The following is a 23,725-nucleotide window of genomic DNA, read 5'->3' as shown; positions in this document are numbered from 1 at the left end:
ACCTGGCCCAGTATCTTATGCCTCTACAAAAGCAATCCCTTACAAGTACAATGCAACTATGATTGAGAATGGAGTGGAAGTGCCTCTGGTATCCCCAGCTACAGTTGATAACGTTGCTAGTGAAATTACAGCTCTGAGAAGCAGGAAAGTATGTCCACCCTTGTTCCAAAAGAAGGTGGTTACACCTATTGCCACAATAACTCCACCAGTCGCTCCTCCTGTTGACAAGAACCCCGGCCCATCAGGACAATCTATTGACGAGTCTAATCTGGACGAAATTCTGAGGCTTATTAGAAAGAGCGATTATAAGATTGTTGACCAGCTGATGCAAACTCCATCAAAGATATCCATCTTGTCTTTGCTCCCGAGCTCAGAAGCTCACAGGAAAGTGTTGATGAAAGTACTGAAACAGGCTTATGTTGATCATAAAGTCTCTGTGGATCAGTTTGATGGAATAGTGGGTAACATCACTGCTTGCAATAACTTGGGGTTTGGTGATGATGAGCTCCCCAAAGCAGGGAAACACCACAATTTGGCTCTACATATCTCGGTGCACTGCAAGTCTGACATGATATCCAATGTGTTGGTGGACACTGGATCATTCTTAAATGTAATGCCGGAATCTACACTAAGGCAGTTGAGTCATCATGGAATCTCCTTAAGGGGAAGTAGCTATCTGGTTAAGGCTTTCGATGGATCCCGCAAAGATGTTCTTGGGGAAGTAGACTTGCCAATTACCATTGGTCCTGAGACATTTCAGATTACTTTCCAGGTCATGGACATCAATGCTTCTTACAGTTGTCTCCTCGGAAGACCATGGATTCACGACGCTGGAGCAGTAACTTCTACTTTGCATCAAAAGCTCAAGTTTGTAAAGAACGGTAAGATTGTCACTGTGCATGGTGAAGAAGCATATCTGGTTAGCCAAGTGTCATCTTTCTCTTGTGTTGAAGCAGGGTCCGCTGAAGGGACGTCATTTCAAGGCTTGACTGTTGAGGGTGCAGAACCCCGGAGGGCTGGTGCTAGCATGGCTTCATTGAAAGATGCCCAGAAGGCTGTTCAAGAAGGGCAAGCTGCTGGCTGGGGCAAAGTGATTCAGATTTTGGAGAACAAGCATAAAGAGGGCCTTGGATTCTCTCCAACCTCTGGTGTTTCAACATGAACTTTCTATAGTGCTGGGTTCATTAATGCTATTACCGGAGATGCTGCTGAAAGTAGTTATGTGCCTACATTTGTTGTACCAGGAGGCACTGTGAGAAATTGGGAGGTCATTGATGTTCCTTTAGTCATGCATGTTTCCATGTAATGTGTCTTGTTGCTCATGTTTTTCTTTGTTTTCAAAATAACAATCCTTTCGCTCTGCCCAAGGCGAAAGTGATATCATTGTAAGGGCGTGTTTGTTTCGGCATTGCCGTTATCAATAAAAATTGTCGTATTTCCCACGACTCTTCGTTTTTTACTTTTTAGTGCCTTTTTCTTGGAAATAATGGTAATGCCAGAAAAAACCAAAACATCTGTATTTTCTTATTAATTTCAAAAATCTGCATGAAAAACATTTTTCTAAAAATCATCCCAATCATATTATGCAGATTGAACCATAATAAACCCGTTGAACACAGTGACCCTATGGTTCCTCCAAATTTTGAATTCCCTGTATATGAAGCTGAAGATGAGGAAGATGATGAAGAGATACCATATGAGATCACTCGACTGCTTGAGCAAGAAAGGAGAGCCATTCAGCCTCACCAGGAAGAGATTGAGCTTATCAACCTGGGTACTGAAGAGAACAAGCGAGAGATCAAGATCGGTGCTGCACTTGAGCCAGAAGTGAAAAAGAAGATTACTCAGCTTCTCCATGATTATCCAGATGTCTTTGCATGGTCCTATGAAGATATGCCGGGTCTAGATCCCAAAATTGTGGAACACCGGATACCGACAAGACCTGAATGTCCTCCTGTCAAACAGAAATTGAGAAGGTCTCGTCCAGACATGGCTCTTAAGATCAAGGCTGAGGTGCAGAAGCAAATTGATGCGGGTTTCCTCATGACAATATCCTGAGTGGATTGCCAACATTGTACCGGTACCAAAGAAAGATGGGAAAGTTCGAATGTGTGTTGATTACAGAGATTTGAATAAAGCCAGTCCAAAAGATAACTTCCCATTGCCTCATATCGATGTGCTTGTTGACAGTACTGCTCAATCCAAAGTGTTCTCCTTTATGGATGGTTTCTCTGGCTATAACCAGATACGAATGTCACCTGAAGATAGAGAAAAGACGTCCTTCATCACTCCATGGGGAACGTTCTGTTATAAAGTGATGTCGTTTGGCTTGATAAATGCTGGTGCTACCTATCAAAGAGGTATGACAACTCTGTTTCATGATATGATTCACAAAGAGATTGAAGTATATGTTGATGATATGATTGTGAAGTCAAGTGACGAAGAGCAGCATGTTGTGTATTTGAAAAAGATGTTTGAAAGATTAAGAAAGTACAAGCTGCGGTTGAATCCTAACAAGTGCAGATTCGGTGTAAGATCGGGAAAGTTGCTAGGCTTCATTGTCAGCCAAAGAGGCATTGAAGTTGATCCTGACAAAGTCCGAGCCATCAGAGAGATGCCGGCCCCTCAAACTGAAAAGCAAGTCAGAGGTTTCCTCGGACGTCTGAATTATATTTCAAGATTCATATCTCACATGACTACTACCTGTGGACCAATTTTCAAATTGCTCAGAAAGAATCAGCCTGTTGTATGGAATGATGAATGTCAGGAAGCTTTTGATAGCATTAAAGAGTACCTGTTGGAACCACCTATCCTTGTCCCGCCAGTGGAAGGAAGGCCTTTGATTATGTATCTGTCAGTGTTAGATGATTCCGTGGGCTGTGTTCTCGGTCAACAAGATGAGACTGGTAAGAAAGAGCATGCTATCTACTATCTGAGCAAGAAGTTCACCGACTGTGAGACTCGGTATACGATGCTTGAAAAGACTTGTTGTGCTTTAGCTTGGGCTGCCAAACGCCTGCGTCATTATATGGTGAATCATACGACTTGGTTGATATCCCGAATGGATCCAATCAAGTACATCTTTGAAAAGCCTGTTGTTACTGGAAAGATTGCACGTTGGCAAATGTTGTTGTCTGAATACGATATTGTGTACAAAGCTCAGAAAGCAATCAAAGGAAGTATCCTTGCTGAGCATCTTGCTTGTCAGCCTCTTGACGATTACCAGCCGATCAAGTTTGATTTTCCTGATGAAGAGATCATGTATCTAAAAGCGAAAGACTGTGAGGAACCGCTGATCAACGAAGGGCCGGATCCCAATAGCAAATGGGGATTGGTGTTTGATGGTGCTGTTAATGCTTATGGTAAAGGAATTGGGGCCATCATTGTAACTCCGCAGGGGCACCACATTCCTTTCACTGCTCGAATAACTTTCGAATGCACAAACAACATAGCTGAATATGAAGCATGCATCTTGGGCATTGAAGAAGCCCTTGATCTGAGAATTAAACACCTTGACATCTATGGGGATTCTGCACTTGTTATTAATCAGATAAAGGGTGAATGGGAGACTCATCATGAGAAGCTGATCCCTTACCGTGACTATGCCAGACGTCTGTTGACATACTTTACCAAGGTTGAGCTGCACCATATCCCTCGGGATGAAAATCAGATGGCTGATGCTCTTGCTACTTTGTCTTCCATGTTTCGTGTCAATTACTGGAATGATGTGCCTGTAATCAAAGTACAATGTCTTGATAGACCCGCTCATGTGTTTACCTTTGAAAATACGCCAGAACAAGCTGATGAAGATGTGAATGATAAAAAGCCTTGGTATTACAACATCAAACAATTCTTGCAGAATCGTGAATATCCACCTGGTGCTTCCAACAGGGATAAAAAGACTTTGAGATGATGGGCTAGCAGATTCCTTCTGGACGGAGAAATCCTATACAAGAGGAACTATGACATGGTCTTGTTGAGATGCGTTGACAAACAAGAAGCTGAGAAATTGATGCATGATGTACATGACGGTACTTTTGGGACCCACGCTTCGGGTCACACCATGTCAAGAAAACTGTTAAGGGCCGGCTATTACTGGATAACTATGGAACGTGACTGCCACAAACCTGCTAAGAGATGCCACAAGTGTCAAATTTATGCTGACAAGATTCATGTGCCTCCACATGCTCTCAATGTTATATCTTCCCCATGACCTTTCTCTATGTGGGGCATTGACATGATCGGAAGAATTGAACCAAAGGCTTCCAACGGACATCGTTTCATTCTAGTGGCAATTGACTATTTCACCAAGTGGGTTGAAGCTGCTTCCTATGCAAATGTGACCAAGCAAGTGGTAGTGAAGTTTATCAAGAATAACATCATCTGTCGATATGGTGTTCCCAACAAGATTATCACTGACAATGGTTCCAATCTGAACAATAGCATGATGCAAGCTTTATGTGAAGAATTCAAAATTGAACATCACAACTCTTCTCCTTATAGACCTCAGATGAATGGTGCAGTTGAGGCCGCTAACAAGAACATCAAGAAGATTGTTCAAAAGATGGTCACTACTTACAAAGACTGGCATGAAATGCTACCGTTTGCCTTGCATGGTTACCGTACTACAGTGCGCAGTTCAACCGGGGCAACTCCTTTCTCTCTTGTGTATCGTATGGAAGCAGTTCTCCCCCTGGAAGTGGAGATTCTATCTCTTCAAGTAATCATGGAAGCAAAATTAACCTAGGCTGAATGGTGTCAAAGTCGGTATGATCAATTGAATCTGATTGAAGAGAAACGTATGGATGCTATGGCTCATGGACAGTTGTATCAAGTGCGAATGAAGAATGATTTTGACAAGAAAGTCCGACCTCGAGAATTCAAGGAAGGCGAACTTGTATTGAAAAGAAGGATAAGCCAGCAACCCGACCCAAGGGGCAAGTGGACACCTAACTATGAAGGTCCTTATGTTGTTAAGAAGGCTTTCTCTGGTGGTGCTTTGATTCTTACACACATGGATGGTGTCGAACTTCCAAATCCTGTTAATGCCGATATAGTCAAGAAATACTTTGTCTAGAAAGAAAAGAACAGCGTGGTAGGTCGAAAACCCGAAAGGGCGGCCTAGGCAAAAATGCGCTTCCCGGTGGATCGAAAACCCGAAAGGGCGATCCAGGCAAAAGTTAGGGACAAAAAAATGAATATGAAAAAGCTCGCTGAGATTGTACGCAACTCAGGCAAGAATGAGCGCCTCGATGAGCCGAAAACCCGAAAGGGCGGTTCATGCAAAAATGAGGTTGACAATAAAAGACAAGTAACTATATCTGGCAAATCACCATCACCCGTTTGGGCATCTGCAACTGTCAATGATCGTCTTCATCAGAAGCTTCTGTACTTGTGAATTCAAAATTTCTATGAAATGTAGCGGTCATCGTGTTCAATGTATCACCAACAAATAAAATTACCATTTTCCAAGCTTTGTAAATCCGTGAAGTCATGCCTTTGGCTGACTTTCACTCTTCTACATCAATTTGAGCCTGTGCTTTTGTTTGAAACTCTACTTTTCTTTCTACTTTCAATGCTATATACAAAATATTTTCTTTCTATTTGATGATGTCAATGTCTGAAACAAGCATTTTTGAAAATTGAAAATCTTTTTCTGTCTATTTTGAAAGCAAACCTGAGCAACATGGTACATTTCAATGAAACATACATGAATGAATGAGTGTCAATGTCTATTTCAATACAAGTTACAAGCAGGTTACTTCCCAGGATGATCTGTGGTCAATGGCAAGAATGAAGAAACAGAATGAAAATGAAAAAATGGAAAAAATACAAATAAAAAGCTCGCTAAGTTGAAAACCCAAAAGGGCGGCTTAGGCAAAAATGAGCACCCCGCTGATTGACAACCTATGAAGGCAATTCAGGAAAAAATGGGGCAATGAAAAGAACTGTATTCCCCGGTGAATCGAAAACCCGAAAGGGCGATTCAGACAAAAATGGGATGGAAAAATGAAAAATGAAAGATTGAAATATTGAGAAGCATTGACCACAGATGCGAACACCCAATGTTTACCCAGCACTGACACGCCTAACAACGGCGACCTGTATCAAAGGATCTTCCAAGGATCCCTCCTTTACAAGTCTTATTGCCCTCAGCCATGGTTTTGATGCGTCTTTCAACGACGTTCTCTCCAAAGAGGTTTTCCATGTACATGCTTCAGCACGAGCCACTACGTGCCCAATCTTCCAGTGTTTGTCTATCTCTGCGAAGTTTCTCTGCCAAATTACAAACCAATCATGCATTTCAAGCATTCATACATGCATAATCATGCATTTTATGTGCCCATACATTTAAATAATCTTGTTATACCATACATACATATTGCACATCCAAATTTCAACTGTCAAACTCAATTTCAAAATCCAACTTTCAATCCAACTTCAATCTCAACTCAATCCAAATTGCAACTGTCAAACTCAATTTCAATCTCAATTTCAATTCCAACTGTCAAATTCAACTGTCAAATTCGATGCAATCTCAACTCTCCAATCTCAATTTCAAATCGTTTCAAGTCTCAAATTCGATGCAATCTCAATTCTCAAACTTCAATATCAATCATCCAATTTCAAATTGTCAAATTCAATCTCAATCTCCAATTTCAATCCAATCTCAATTTCAATTCAATTCAATCTCAATTTTCAATCCAATCTCATTGTCAATTTCAACTCTCCAATCCAGTGTCTATGTCTATGTCTCTAATCAATCTCAATTCTCAATCTCTCTTTCAATCTCAAACTTTCAATTCAATTCGAATCAATGTCAATTCACTCTCAATTTGCTTTTGGGCCAACGAAAATGGTCACATCTATCTTCAAATCACGACTTCTTGTTACTGGTCAAGTGGCTAGTTCGATCCAAAGAACAACTTGTACCTGCTTATATACCTACATTTTCGGTCAAACAGCAAGTTCAATCCAAAGAACAGTTTGCACCCAGCTTACGCTTTGCTATCAGTCAAACGACAAGTTCGATCCAAAGAACAGTTTGCACTCACCTACATGATGTGGTGATGATCCAACGGCAAGTTCGATCCAAAGAACAGTTTGTATCTACCCTTTTGTCTATATCTCCAGCCAAACAGCCAGTTCGATCCAAAGAACAGTTTGTGCCTACCTATCTGTTTGTATTTTCAATCAAGTGTCAAGTTCGATCCAAAGAACAGCTTGTGTCTACCTATATGTCCATGTTTCCGGTCAAGTGCCAAGTTCGATCCCAAGAACAGCTTGCACCTATCTCTTGTCCTGCATTCCTTGGTCAAGTGGCTAGTTCGATCCAAAGAACAGCTTGTACCCTATTTTCTATCCACTGGTTGGTCTACCCTGTCAATGTCTACCTGGATCCCCAGTGACATGACATGCTCCATAGACTCCAGTCGTTTGTCTTGCATTCATAATCAAAGTATTGCATGGCATTCATATTTTTTGAAAATCTAAAAACGTATTTTTATGTCCAAAAGCAGTGCAAATGTTAATATTTAAGTATCTTCGTCCCGTCAAATCAAGGACTTCGTCTCTTGACTCTCCGGACAAAGAAACTTAAATAGGGGCAGCTGTTATACCCTAATTTTGGACCTAAAGATACTAACTCAATTCTTCTTTTCTTGTATTTCAAGTCATTTGATATGTCTCTGATCAATTACATCTTTCTCTGCATTTTATTTCAAAATTACTTGCAAAATTCACATAAAAGGGTATTTTAGTCATTTCCTATGTTAAAATTTCCTTCAGTCTTTAAAAAATTTGTTTGAGTCCTCTCAAATAGTTTGAATAAGTCCTTATTTCAATTCTATGTCAAAATCCATTTCAAAAATTGCATTTGAAGTCATTTTGAGTCAGTTTTGCCCTAGGGGCATTTTAGTCTTTTCATGTGTCAAAGCCCTGTTTAAATTTTAAAATTGTCTCTGAGTCTTTTAATTTTGCTTGTATAAGCTCTTGCTTCAATTCCCTGTTAAAAATCCATTTTAAAATTTGCATCTGAGTCGTTTTTTCGTTTTAGCCCCAGGGGCATTTTGGTCATTTCACACGAAATTTCGGCAGAGAGAGGTTACTTTAAAGTACCTCATTTAAGTAGTTGGTTCATTTTAGTCCGTTTTGTCAATTTTAATCGTTTCACTTTACGTTTATTTCGAATTACATTTTTTTAAATTCAATTTTATTAATTTTTTTGAATTACAGATCAAAAACTCAAAGAATTTTTTTTACGTTTATTTTTTTTACATTTTTTTCGAATTACACAAACACTTTCTCAATTTCTCTCTCCAAAATCACAGATCAAAAACTCAAAGAATTCAAGAACACGATGAACAACTTCATCATCCTCAAACCCTAACCACTTTTCCAGAATCACAATACACACAAAATTCATGCCAATTTTCATCAATTCGGTCACAAACAAACTGGATTCAGCAATTATTTCATCGAATCAGTCCCAATTCAACAAATTTTGAAGGTTCTCAGTGACTCTTTCCAAGAATCATCATCATCGAACCTGTCTCTCGCAATTCAAGCACAAATGCGATCACGAGAGAGAGATTGAGGAAGAGAAGAAGAGGATCGAAGAAACCAGCACGAAATCACATCGAAATCTGAAACCCTAGGGCTTCAAATCAAGAACCGAAGCATCAACGTAAAGGCACAAGGAAAAGGAAGAGGAGCAGATCAAGAATCGAAAGATTCACAGAAATCAAAAGAAGAAGAACCTCCGAAGAGTTCGTCCTTGCTCTCGTTCAGGTACCAAATCTTTCTTCCTGTCCTTTCTTCGCTTTTTCTTCGCAAATCTAAGTAGCTTGTTTCATATACATGCTTGTTGTCGCAAATCAACGTAGATAGGAGCGTTGTAGGAGATTCTTCTTCAAAACACCGTTTAAAAAGAGTTAAAAACAAAAAAGAACATCAACGCCGTGAATAGTTTTTCTCCGATCTACGTTGATTCATGAGTCTTTTTGAGAAACTAGCCTCAGAATCGAAGAGAGGAAGGGAAGAGCATCAAGAGTGTGTAATTAGGTTTCAGTTTGGGGCTCCGACGCGGCGGCGCCACCACCGGCCACCGCGTCGGAGAAATGAAGAAGATGACCGGTGTTAGGTCGGAGAAGAGAGAGTTTGCAGACTCTCTCTCTCTAAGAACATTGTAGAGAGAGAAGTGGTTAAGGTTTGTGTGGTTTTTCCCATGGTTTTTGCTTATATACTAGTGTGTCAATCACACGCGCGCGCGTGCACCATTGTAGCGTGTTCCCCTGTGTTCTGAGTCGTTGGATCCAGGGTTTTTCCTCCCTGGATCAATCTAACGCTCTAGGATCTTCCCTGTGATCCAAGATCCAGATATGTATGGGCTTGGGCCTTTTTTCCTTGCAGATTTTCGTTTTTACCTGTTTCTTGCTATTTTGTACCTTACCTTTGATAATTACACCTCTGATGAACTTGAAATTTTTCATAAAAGTTCCATTAAAATTCATAGAGTTTTCTTGATGGTTTTGTGATGTTTTTTTGATAGTTTTATGCTGGAAAAATTGATAGGGAATATTGATGCTACTTCTTGTTTCATTTCTGGAATTTCATGTTAAAAATTGGTGAAAATTGGCTTAATTTTGTTTCTAATTCTTGATTTACGCTTGTGATTCATGATATGTGATTTTGTGAGGAATTTACCACAGTTTGAATGTGTTTTTTTTTACTGGTCATGTGCATATGTTGTTTACTTGCTTGCTTTGCAAGTAAAGTTGGTAAATAAATAGTGTAAATAGGTCTAAATTCACATTAAAATGTAAGGCTTACTATAACTCTTAGATTCTCATTTTTAAATCTGGATTTCATGTCTTGAAAATATGTTGAACCATGAGAATTATGAGTCATAGTTAAGCCTTGCCTTGGTGAGGAATTTTACGTCTATTATACATTACTCTTGCTTATTTTATATCCATTTTTTCCCTTTTGGTTATGATAGCTTTACTTACCTATATCTCTATTCTCTATGCCTTATATTACTAACAATTTCCTCTATTGTATTTCATACATCATGAGCATTTCATCTCCCATCTCACATCTTCATCCTTTTATTTTTCTACACTTTAAAGTTCATGCAAAAAATTAGAATGTAAAACTTAGGAATTTTGTAATATTTTTCCTATGCCTTTAAATTCTTGCAAGACCATAGAATGTATCTAGGCCAATGATGTAATAAGGACAATGGACTCTAATGATGTACACCGACACAAGCACCGACACATGCACACACCTCACTTTAGGTATATGGCTAGAATATGCATGTTTAGATGTATGTTTAGGATTGTATGTTTAGATGAATGTTTAGGATTTACACTTTGAAAAATCATTTTCCAAAAAAATATGAACAAACTTCACTCAAATCATTTTCTAAATAAACATTGGGATCAAAATCCCATTGAATTTTCCTTTTCTTTTCTTAAACAAAAAATCTTAAAGAATTTTAATCATACTTAGACCTTTTTGCAAATAACTAATGCCACCTCATCTTTTCATAATCTCATGCCCTTGAGGCCTCTCTCTCTCATTCTTCAAATTCCAATTTTCAAACTTAAAATCAACCAACAAAAACATTTTTTGGAAGAGAACTACGGTGGATTTGATCCCTTAAACGGGTACGTAGGCAAGGAATCAAAATTCCTTCAATTCAAATAAAATAAAAATTCAAACACATTCTTCTCCCTCCAATTCTTCACTTAGGATACTTTTAGGCTTAATATCATCTTTCAAAATAGCATTTAAAAATAAAGCGCGCGCGTAGAAATTAAAGACGGTTCCTATAGGATACTATAGTCGTTATGGGTGCCTAACACCTTCCCGTAGCGAAAACAACTCCCGGACCTCGATTCTCAAGGGTTTTGCTTACTTTTTCCCTTCCCAAGAAAAAAATAAGATATCACCGGTTTAAAAGGTCCAAACGTACTCAATGTTTGACACCCGAAAACCAAGATAAAACATATCACACCTTCAACAATTAAAGTTTTTATCAAGATAACGAATCTGGACAGTTTTTAGTTTCTCTGCTTTTCGTTTACTCACATTTCTGCAGACCTAAATAGGCTTGTTTTCCTTCAAGGAATTCAAAATGAAATTATAGTTTGATGCATTTAATTGTTGAATTTCCATATGTCTTCTGCATTGTTTGTTTATCAACCAGATAGATACAGACATGTCAATACACTCCCTATCACACCTATCACAGCTTAAACCATCAATGCGCATAGAACATTTAAAAAATATCCTATCACACCTTAAATCATGCTACATAACTTTTGATATTGCTTAGTGAATACTTTAGTTCTCAACAAAAGTAATTGTTATCAAGATGGCTAACAAAAGCAAAGAGCAGGTCATCCTCTCAGTGTTACAATATTTGGGTGATGCAGGTGTAAAGGAAACGGTACACATGTATGTGTCTCTTTAATCTAACTCCGACAATTCTTATATTTAATTTTTACTATCATATATAATTATGTTTTTTTTTCTTTCTGAAAAAACTAAAACCATTTGAAAAAAAAATGAACTGACACTAATACATGAGTCAATATTGTTATTTGTTTAACATTGAATTGCATTTGCACTTCATTCTTCTGTTAATTTACAGGCTTGAGCGTGAAAGTGGGTTGTATTTTGATATGGAACATTTTGAGGATATGATACTCAAAGGGAAGTGGGATGAAGCTGAGAAGTATCTATCAGGGATTTTTTTTTACACAGCAAATGAATTGATTACAACAGCTCAAGAAAGCTCGAAAAGATACAACAACTCTGCACTAGCAGATAACATGGATGTATTAGTTTCAGACACAAGCAGAACAAGAATATTCAAGATATATTAATTTGCAAAAATATCTTTAAACTTCAATTCTTGATAAATAACCAAGCTCTAAATGTGGTAATAGGATCACTCGTGCATACTATCAGCAACAAAATTTAGATGTAAATGGAATTAATATAAGTTTAAAGAAATATGATGAATCTAATTTTCGTTTTCTCATCAATCGATATGTATCACTTGCTCACTAAATAGTTAGTTCCCTGGTTTCAACTGCCATGTTGAGGAAAATATCACACCCAATAGCAAAAGCAAAACAGATTCTATAGCAAATACATAATCATTCAACACAATTAAGTCAAAGTCATCATGAGTTAATTATAATACAAGTAAATCTAATCCAAATGAGTAAATTGTTGTAGAGAAACTTACTTTCAATGATACGAAACCAAACTTTCAACATAATTCATGTTGTTGAACCAATGTTTATTGACTCTTTCTACTGCATTATATCTCTAATTATAGAGAATTGCCTGACTTTCAAGATCGTTTGTCAATAAAAGTATACCAGTCTTCTTCGAGAGGAATAATGCAAGAGCCAACTATGTCGAGGCAGTGCTTGTTATCAAGTTGATAGCAAGGATCTTCTGGAAGATTGAAAATGATTGGAGGGTTTTGTAGCAAACGAAAAACTGTGAAGGATAGGACATTACCATCGGAGGTAGATACAAGTGTCAAGTCTGCATTACGTGCAGATCGAGTAAGGTGCAATTTGACAAAGGTGGGAGTGGAGATGAGAGAGTCATGTGACTTACTCAAACACCTAAATCGAAGGAAAGATTTGACGGGAAGCAAGGAAAGAATACCAGTGGTATGTTGGTCGGGAATGAATACCAGTGGTGGTATGCCATTGAGAGAACGTCGTGACTGAGTTGGAGTGAGTTGATGCATTTGCTGTGGTGTTGTTACAAATTTTATGGGAGGAAGAAATGGTGAAGGTTAAAAGGACACATCTTAGCATTTTTTATTTATTTATTTGTTGATTTTTGGTCAACATTTTGTATTTATTTTAGTCAAAAAAAAAGTAATTAAAAAGGAAAATTATCATTATTTTTTATTTTTGGTAAAAGGAAACAAGGAAAATTATTATTATTATTTTGGTAAAGGAAACAAGGAAAACAATTGCTCCTTTTAAAAAAAATAAAAAATCATGTTGGGTCAAACACAGAGACAAAAATGCATATATTTTAACAATTTTAAAAATCAATATTACTTTACTAAAAAAATATATTATTTTCTTGACCAAAAAAAAAATATACTATTATCATTTCATTCTTTACTCTTTCCACCTTTTTTCAAATGTATGTATGTGTCTCTTGAGACAGATATTTGTCACTCATTGCAGTCCTACTTAGTTCGAAAAATTAATCTCCTCATTTACACGCACATGATATTATGTTCAGACCAAAATAAGTGTGTATGTGTTCAAATAGAGTTTTCAAATCTCTTTGTGCCAATTTTGGTAGGTTAGTTTGGCTTCTTCAAACAAAAAATAGAGTTTCAAATGTTTGTGACCAAGCATGTATTTTCATGGTTTCATATACTGCTTTCTTTGTTTCAAGAAAATAAAAATAAAATAATAAAAAGTGGCCAAAAAGTTTGTGTCCACTCGAGCATTTTCATGGTGTTTGACGAAATTAAATAGGCTTAAACGTATTTTTGGCCCCTTAACGTTGCATCAGTTGCAATTTAGACCCCCTATAAAAAATAAAAAAAACAACATTCCAGCCCCCAAAGTTTCCTCCTTTTGCAACCAAAGATGTTTATAGGTCATATACACTTCAAAACACTTAAACATGCATAAGTTTTGAGATTAAAACATCAACACAACAAAAATTCACAAATTCACCAATTCACCAATTCATGATACCCAAAGCATCAATTCACCAACAACATATTTAACAACAACAACAACAACATCTAATCATGAATTCATCCACAATCTAACAACAACAACATCATTCATCATCAATTTCACCCAAGAGCATGTCATATGCATATAAACTCATTTTGACATACAAATTCAATAACAACAACACAATCATAATTCAATTCATGTATATAATCATATCATCACAATTAAGCACGAATTTCTACCTATAAAATCAAATTAACCACTTAATTAAGGAATTAGGGAAGAACTACAACTATTAATTATGATTAATGTCTAACCCCCTTACCTTAATCAACTAGGGCCTCACTTTAGCTCCAAGGACTTGAATCTCTAGCCTCCTCTAGCTCTCTCTAGATCTTCCTCTTCAAACCCTTATCTTCTCTTGCCCTTTCTCTCTCTACCTCTTCTCTCAAAAATGAAAAATGATGGTAAACCCTATTTTCCTCTAACACTAGAGTTTATATAGGCTCTACCTAATTGGGCTCAACTCACAATGCCTTAATGGGCCTAACCCATTACTAATCTAATTCAAAATGTTACTACCCACTTAACGGTAAAATGTAATAATAACGGTCACCTACCGGTAATAAAACAATTCACTACAACTCCTTAGCACTTAGTAAAATAATACTAGCTCTCACTAAGCACTAAAAATAATCCTTATCAAAATTACTAAATTACCCCCACTCACAAAATGACCAAAGTACCCTTGAGTCCAAAATGACTAAAATACCCTTCTAACTCCGAATTCTACAATTCCCAACCAAAAATGCACACAGAGGCAAATAATGACATAAGAGCACATATAACACACATAAATAAATAATAAAATAAATCTAGCGAAATAATCGGGCTGTTACAATAGTCATGATATTTTTAAAATGTTATCATATCGACTTTATCATATCAATACATTAAAATTTACTTCCGCATATATAAGTAAATAAAATCTGCAACGAGTGATACAAACATTTAACAATTTAAATGTTTTGCTCTAAAAAAAACATTTAACATTTTTTTGCATATAAAATAAAAAATATTTAATAGAAACACACAATAATGTTGATATTTTAAAAATAATCATGATTTAAAAAAATTAAAATTAAATAGAAATATTGCATTAATGTTTATATTTTAATAGTCATGAGTTTTTACAATTTTATCATATCGACATTCTTATATTTTTACTGAAAATTTGTTTCAGCAGATATAAACAAAAAAAAAATTACACCGGTTGTTTTGCAAATATTGAATGGTGTTTTGTATATAAAATAAAAATGTATTTACGAGAAACACTACATTAATTTTGATATTTTGGAAATAATCACGAGTTTTCAAAAGTTTATCTCATCGAATTTTTCATAAATGTACATGATTTTTTTCCGCATATATAAACAAATAAAATTTATAACATGTGCGATTTAGATATTTAAACCTTCAAAAAAAGTGTGATTCAAATATTTAATAGATTTTTCTATATAGAAGAAAAAATATCTAATAGAAACTTTACATTAATGTGTGATTCAACTAGGTTGGCACCCCAAAAACACTCATATCCTCTACCACCAAACTCAAAAAATTTTATTAAAAAATAGAAAAAGATATATACAAAAGGGGTGGACTAGATCAAAACCCTCGGCTAAAAGAAAAAGAAATAGAAAAAGAAATGAAAAGCAACTTCGGGAATTTAAAATTGGGAAAGCCAAATCTATCCCTAAAGAAATCCCCGCGAACATCCCGTGGCAAATCAGACTACCAAACTGCAACCTAAAGGGAGTGCCCCATATTTGCCAGCTTGTCAGCACAACAATTACCTTCCTGATAATTACGCGAGGAAATAACCTGAATACTTAGCCGAAGCGCATTGTGCCACCTATTCCGAAGGAAAATAGGAACCAAAAAATCATTCCTTAACGACAATAAGGCACTAGTTGAATCACTTTCAAACCAGATATTTCGCAACCCATTCAAAGCCACATATTCCATAGCATAAATATAACCCAACAGTTCTGAATTAAACACCGAGTTAATTCCCAAATTACAAGAGAAGGCCATAAGAAAGGTGCCCAAATGGTCCCGGAAAATGCTTCCACAAGAGGCATTAGTACCGACAACAGAGTCGTCCATATTAACCTTCAACCAAGGAGGGGAAGGAGGTTTCCAAAAAACAGTAATAATCTCTTTAATTCGACGGCGATGTTGAGACACCGAAAAAGAATTAAGAAAAGACTAGTCGGAGGCAAGTCAACAACCAGAAGAATTATTGCCACATATAGTAACAGAATAATCAATTTTTACCTGCGCCGCATGAATACTAGCTTTATCATTACTGAACCCTAAAGTGGTACACGACGTCTAAATAGTATACAACGTATGAACAATTGCTGCCACAAACATATCTGCAACCTACGAGGAGCACTCTAATATTCCAATAAAAAATATTCATTGAGGAGGTGGAGATGCTTCTCCCATAGAACAAGTATTGTATGTTACTCGACTGAGTTGTCGTTGCTTTAATTGTTGTTTCTTTTTTTGGTTAATACAGGTGTAAAAGACTCTTCCGTAACATCTGTTTCTCCTGCACAAGATCCTTCTGTATCACTAGGCAATGATGTGATTGGGTGACCTCACCTCCCCCACTAATATGCGCAGCCTATTCAGTTGGTACCATATCCACCTCCACCACTAGTTTACCCTTACTTGCCAAATGACTAAAACATCCTCGATCTTAAAAATGACTAAAATACCATTCTAGACTAAAAAACCACTAATCTCAAATGAAATACACAAACAAGCAATTAAACACACATAAACACATAATAATTAAATAAAATAATCCTAGTGAAAAAACGACTCTTACATATTATGAGTTAAAGAGACAAATATGATTTAACAATGTACTTTAGAATCATTTAATATTTTTTTTCTTATTTTGAAGTAGAATTTCTTGCACCCACAAAATTAGTAAAAAAAAAAAAAACTAAACGATTGATGAAGTATAAAGAGAACTTTTTTACTAGCAATAACACCCTCTTGCACCGAAATGACCTATATTTTAATAGCGCTCCCAAAAAATTAACTGAACAAACTATGGTTAACCCAAGAGTATGCACCCATCACAGAACTATTGGTAATTAAGGTCAAGGAAACTTACCAACAAACTCAACCAATAGGTTAGAGAATCCCTGGAGAGGTTGTCGTGTCATATAAACTCAAATATGTTGCTAATATTTATATGTATGTGTATAAATGAATATGTAATTATTTGAGTGATTATTTCTCTTTGTTTACTTGTTTTCTTTAGTGTGATAAATAGACGTTGTTTCTTCAATAATTATTATACATAGGTAATATTTGTTACACTCAAAATTTAAATTATATGTTCAAACAAAGAATTTTTTTAGCGAATGAACTGTTCCAAATGAAGAAGTGTCAAGGTATTTTAAACAACCATCGACGATAACTACCAAGCTTGCTTGAAGGATCCAAATTCTACAACCACAAAAAACCGCCATCTGAAAATTGTTAAAGAATTTTCAAGGCAAACAGTTATTCCATTGTAGTGCCAAAGATTCAAATTAAAACGAGAAGTTTGAAACTGGACGACACATGACGCACATACAACAAATAGTTAATTTTTTCTTCCTAAATAATGTAAACTTAAAATCTATGCAAAGAACTTAATTTATATTTGACAAAACTACGTCTACTAGAAACACATCCAAACTCATACGATAATACTCTTACTGAAAACATTGACACTACGTTTAGTTCATGTAAAAGTTGTGAGGATTTTTTTTTTGAATAAATCAAAATGGAATATATTAACTATGGTGGTGAGAGCTCCCTAGTACAAGATGTACCAAAGAGACCACCCCAAAAGACAACCGTCTTACAGTGTATATACAAAAAAGATCAGTCAACATACAAACAAACTAAGGGGTCCGACCACCATCTCTGAGAACAAAAGTTGCGAGGATTTATTGTGGAGGGAAAGAAAGAACGGAAAACAAAATCCTTCCATTGTATGGATTCCCTGTCAGAGAGGAAAGGAAAACTTAGTTTTCATGGGTCGCACAACCAAAATTCATTCTGCCCTGATGTGGGAAGAAAGAAATAAGTGAAGATCTAATTTTGTAAAAGGACAAAATAACCCGTGCTATGACATATTTTTACATCTCAATAAAGTATTATTTTTTAATTTTTATTTTTCCTTTTATTTTTTCAAGCATGCATTTCAAAGGCAATACTTATAACCTCTTCCATTCCTACCACCCTGTATGCCTAAGTCACTCTACCGAGACATGCGTTTAATGGATATTCCCTCTTATTATAATATAGTTTTACACCTTCTTTAGATGCTTAAGTAACAAAGCATAATCCCATCAAAACTTGTCAATTGTAACTTTCCGAGCCCTTTACTCTGTCATTCAAAGAGTATGTTTATAAAACATTAACTTAAGATATTCAAAATATCTAAATGGGTAAATTTCAATGTCTTTGTGGATATACTAACTTAATACTTTGATACTAGAAATCGTACTTATCACTTACCAACATAATATAATGTAGGATTTCTTTTCTCTATTATGAAAGGATATATAAGAAATAAAAAAATAATAATGAAAGTTTGGTAAACACACTATCCTCTAATTATATGTATAGTTATTGTTTGAGATATATTATGAGTCAAAGAGACAGATATGATTCAACAATGTACTTTAGAGACATTTAATATTTTTTCCTTAATTTAAAGAAGAATTTCTTGCAACCATAAAATTAGTAAAAAAAAACTATTTGATTGATGAAGTATAAATAGAAGTTTTTACTATATATTAAGATCAAAACATTCCATATGCGTTGCATGAAAAGGAGAAAAAAATGGCTGGAACAGTGAAACGTGTGTATATTGTAATCCTTTTTGTTTCCCTATGTCTTTTTGTCACTGGCGGAATAAAGAGTCATGGTTATATCCTTGTTTTCATTTTTTTTGTTTAATTTATACACAATCATCTACTCCTTTTGTAATATTTTTTTAATTTTATTTTAATATAGATTATTGTATTACTGTTGCGGATTGTTATAGAATGCATCCACTTGCTCCTTATGGAAGTATGAAGTGCATTAAAGGTTATTGTAAAGGCAAAAAAGATGTTAAGGTAAAAAATATTTCTCTATTATGTATAAATCTTTCACTTTATTTTTTGATACTAATGGTGTTACTCTTATACTTTCTCTCACACATTCATATGTTTCTTTAAACTTGCAATTTCATTGATAAGCTTAGAAGTGTGTTATGAAGTTGTCACACACACATATATAAATATATAATGAATACAAGGGTTGCTTCAACCCACGAAAAAATCTAAAGACCTTTAAAGGAAAAACATATATTAAAATAGAAAACATATGTGGACTACAATCTTGTAAACTTTAGAAAAACAAGATTAAGGTAAGTAAAAGTCTCAATTAATACACCAAACATGAGAAACCACATATCCTCAAATCAATCATGTAACAACTCTAATTTAGTATTTTAGTATGAGTATTTTGAGAATAAATTTTATTTATGAGTTGGGGAAATAAAATAAGTATGTGTATTTATGTTATTGGGCCATTTTTTTTTTTTTTTACAAAACAAGTAATAAAAATAGTATGTAGGTTGTGAGTGTGTTTGAATGAGTTTTTGGTCCATGCGTTGAAAGAAAAGAACTAATCTATTTGAGATAGAGAGAGAGAGAGGGGGGGGGGGGGGGGGGGGGGGGGGGACATAGAAAAAAAAAGAATCCATGAGAGTCATATAGAGGATGGTAGTCTTGGAAAAAAAAAGTATAGAAGTTTGATTTGTTGACAATCAATTGTGTAGAAAAATAAGTGCTTCCATTTTCTCGTCCTCCAATGAGATGAAATATTTTTGTTAGTGGACATGGATTAGCGTGTTAAAGGGGGCCAATATCAGGTATAGGTTGAAAGTGATTTTCAAATTTCAATCACGAGTGTAAAATAATCGCCTTTAACGGAAAAATTGTATTTCTCACACATCAGTGATCGCTGCAAATGGTCAAAGCCCTTTAAGTGTAAAACCATCTAATGTGAAGATTTGGAAATGAAAGCTCGAAAGAGGAATTAGAAACCTTATTAAGTCTTAATTTATTAAAATTATCTTGAATGTTTTGTAATTTATGCAATTGTAGAAATTCGTGTTTTTCTCTTGAATTATTGTAATTTTTTATTTAATTGTCTAAATTGTGGATGATTGATACATATGTGACGTGATTTTAAGTGATGCAGGATATATATATATATATATATATATATATATATATATATATATATATATATATATATATATATATATATAAGCATGGATGATTACCATGATAGTTTCCACCTGTGTTGCAGATGGTGTTCTTAAGTTAATGAGGGAATAATGATTAGAAGTAAATGGTCTTGAAGTGGGGTTTATTTATTCAAAATACATATAGGGTTTGAAGATCCTAAGTGATGTTAGAGCAGTATCTAATTTATAGGGTTTCTATAAAACAATATCGCTAAAGAGAAGTATCTTATCAGATGTGATGCAATACCACAAGAGAGAAGCAATCATATAGTACATTATCATTAGAAATAATAACACTTGCAGTTATAAGTATCTAATTCATTGGTTTGTATGATTAAATATCACTAAAGAGAGGTCTTATAACTGATGCGACGCAATATCATTAGAGAGAAACACACTCGCATTCGTATCGTGAATCAATAATAATATATCATAGAGAGAAGCATGATTCTCTATAGAATAGACTGAAACTAAATTATGAGAAGTAAAGTCTAAGTGCATGGATAACATTATGTCGATTTTTTTATTGTCTCATTTTGACGTTATGAATTGTGATACCAATGTAACTTAATGATTCTTGATTATATTTTCTACAACTGATTTGATATTTGGTTGTCATTTTATGTGTTCTCTAGCTTATTTTATACTATTACACGTTTTTGAAACTGACTCATTTGTTTTTTGTGTTTCTCTGGCTTGACCCTGCATTTGCAAAAATGTAGCTTCTGTAGGTTGTATTTAGTGCCATGGAGTGAAAGAGTTGCCTTATCTAAAGACTCTATTATATGTTGTTTATTATCCTGGGATGTGGTTAGTTCTAATAGGTTACATTGGGTTCGAATAAAAAGATTATATTTTAATTTTGTACTTGTAATCAAAATTATAAACTTTTTAGTTTTTAAAATGTTAGGTGTTAAACCAAAATTTATCTATAATTGATTTATCTAAGACTTGAGTTAAGAATCACGTATATTTTAGTTGTAATATTCTTTACATCATGAAAATAATGTTAAAACTCGTATATTATCCACCTTGAATCATTTTAATCAACTATTAACTTTAAATATCTACTTTGGGGTTTAGATTGTCACAAATCATATCATACATCCTCAATGAATTATCTCATAGAGCATTCGTAGCAATGTGATGAATCTGAACTATATGCTAAAAATGACATTGTCTGATCTGTACAAGTCCATCTTATTAGTTCTGGAGTTTGGATGTTATAACTAGATCACATTAAAATATTTGGGACACGATAACCTAACCTAACATCATATGGACATGTGCACAATAAAGATAATAAGATTCTTTCCAATGTAAATGACTAGCAATAAATTATGTGTTATTACATGAGAGCAACATTACATAATATCAATTAAACTATACTAATAAGAAACTCAACCCACACTAAGTACCAAGTACCTAAGAAATTTTAAATTTGCTAGCTCTTACAATATTTTAAGTACATATACCAAGTACCAAGTGGGAAAATGTTAGTGATAGAGAGAGAGTCTCTGGAGAAATTTTTTAACGCATTATTCACCATCAACCTTCAATATTTATCATCAACAACCTAGCTCCAACCTAACCAAACCATCTTTTCTTTGCTTTGATCAACATGGAACCATTTAATATACCTTGGAAATTATGCTTAGATCTTGAACCTAAACCATCTAAATAATCCATACAACAACCTAAACCTCAAAAAACCTTTGCACAAGCAGTTTCAAACCTATGTGAAATACCAGTCTCACAACTTCCTCAAGCAGTAATCAAGGGTGATGGTCTTGCAATTCAGATTCCAGATGATGATTACACAGCTAAGATGGAAGCATGCAAGCACAAGCATTTGGCCAAAGGGTTCCACGCCTTTGATTGTGGTTGCCTTGAAAGCTAAGCTATCACAATTTTGGAAAGATCTATCAAAGTGGGGAGTACAATCTCTAGGTAAAGGATACTATGAATTTACTTTTTGAACCTTAGAAGATGTTAGGAGGCTTAGATCAATATCTTCATGGAATCTTAACCCTGGTTTCCTCAAATTGTTTCCCTGGACAAAGGATTTTAACCTTAAAATCCAAAACAATTCCTCAGCACGAACATGGGTTAAGATCTTTGGCTTATCTCAGGAATAATATTGGAGAAAGAACATTATTTTTTCAATAATAGGGGAATAGGTTCTCCAATATGAACATATGCAGCTAATTCTAAGCCTATGGTATAAAAGAACTTTTGGTCAATTAGCAAGAGTTCAAGTGTTACTAAATGTCATTATTGTAGTAGTATACAATTCAAATAAAAATTCAATAAAATTAAAGTGAATGGTACTGAAATCCCTCTACCTTTGTTAACAAAAGTAGAATGTAATACCCACACTAAACGTATCTAGAAAGTTTAGCGTGTGCATTAGTTTAGTACTGGATACATTAAAATTTACAACATTAAAACTTCGAATGAATATTTTATACAACAATGTGCATTCGTACAATAATAATACAACTCAACTTTTCTAAAACATTGTAAATGCATCCTTGCATATCCATATCATCCAGCAGCGGGTACGAACGAACACTTGCTGAAACATCCATTCGGCTACTAGCTTGCTAAACCAACCTGTTTATCTGAAACAAATAAGGATTGGGATGATACATAATGTCTCAGTGAGCTTTACCTAATCCTAGGCTATAGGTAACCTCGGGGGAAACCTTCAGTCACCACGTGTCTACAATACAACCTGACGGTTGATTATACGTGTGTGGTCATGCTTTCCTAGACGATCGTGCATACTAGACCCATCATAGGTACTTCTTACCTTGTTATAGGCTTCATTTTTTATGTGTCATGGCGGTCAAGGGGATTCTAAAACCGCATTGCCAAGAATACGCTCTACGTATCGAGGCCTAAGCATAACATAATCATGACACGATTCTAAGCCGGACGATTAGGGGAAACCTAAGATCGTCATCGGCATAACTTTCTCTATTGCTCTATTGCATAAATACGTTGTGTCTAACAACATATCATTCTTGCTATCATACTAATTCCTGACGATCTACGTCAAGGCTACACTAGTTCTTGACGATCTACATCAAGGCTCTATGACATAACATATAAATGTCTAATCAATATGCATAGTCAGATTCATTAGGTTAGCGTTGAACAAACAACAATTATCTGAATTCATTTTACGGAGAGCCCCGGGGTGGAGTAACCCCGAGCACAATCCTTATCTAACCAATGGAAACCTATCTAAGGTATAACCAACGACACTCCCTCAGTGACGTGCGGGTTCCTTACGGCTAACCCCGTTTCACCTAGTGGAAACCCCTTGAGCCAACCTAGTGTGGATCACATGGGATACGACACCTACATCATTATTAAAGTCTTAATCTATAGATGCATGAATATTACATCTATAAATGCTATCTCTTTTACCTCGGATCCCTATACGATCCTACTAGACGTAAACTAAATGCTTGCTTAACTTACTATGTGAAGAGATATCTAATAAATTCACGTCTAGTCATGCTTGCATGATCATTCCAGTTCCTATGCGAAGAGAATACTCTATATCACTTCGCGTCTTATCAAGCAT

General features: G+C 35.3%; 1 long non-coding RNA gene and 1 pseudogene across 1 annotated transcript; both read left to right on the top strand.

Moving 5' to 3' along the window:
* Positions 1–23,725, top strand: part of LOC146907170 (F-box/kelch-repeat protein At3g23880-like) — a 43,226-nt pseudogene that overhangs the window by 12,629 nt on the left and 6,872 nt on the right.
* Positions 18,515–21,075, top strand: LOC146907171 (uncharacterized). Its single transcript, XR_015017572.1, has 3 exons — positions 18,515–18,753; positions 18,843–18,946; positions 20,850–21,075. It is a non-coding gene; the product is annotated as an uncharacterized LOC146907171 (long non-coding RNA).

This window comes from Medicago sativa, chromosome 7 (genome assembly GCF_051527215.1).
Source record: "Medicago sativa cultivar Bolivia chromosome 7, Bolivia_mono, whole genome shotgun sequence".
Taxonomy (NCBI): domain Eukaryota; kingdom Viridiplantae; phylum Streptophyta; class Magnoliopsida; order Fabales; family Fabaceae; genus Medicago; species Medicago sativa.
Note: the sequence above shows the minus strand (reverse complement) of the source record. Positions and strands in the feature narration are given on the sequence as shown.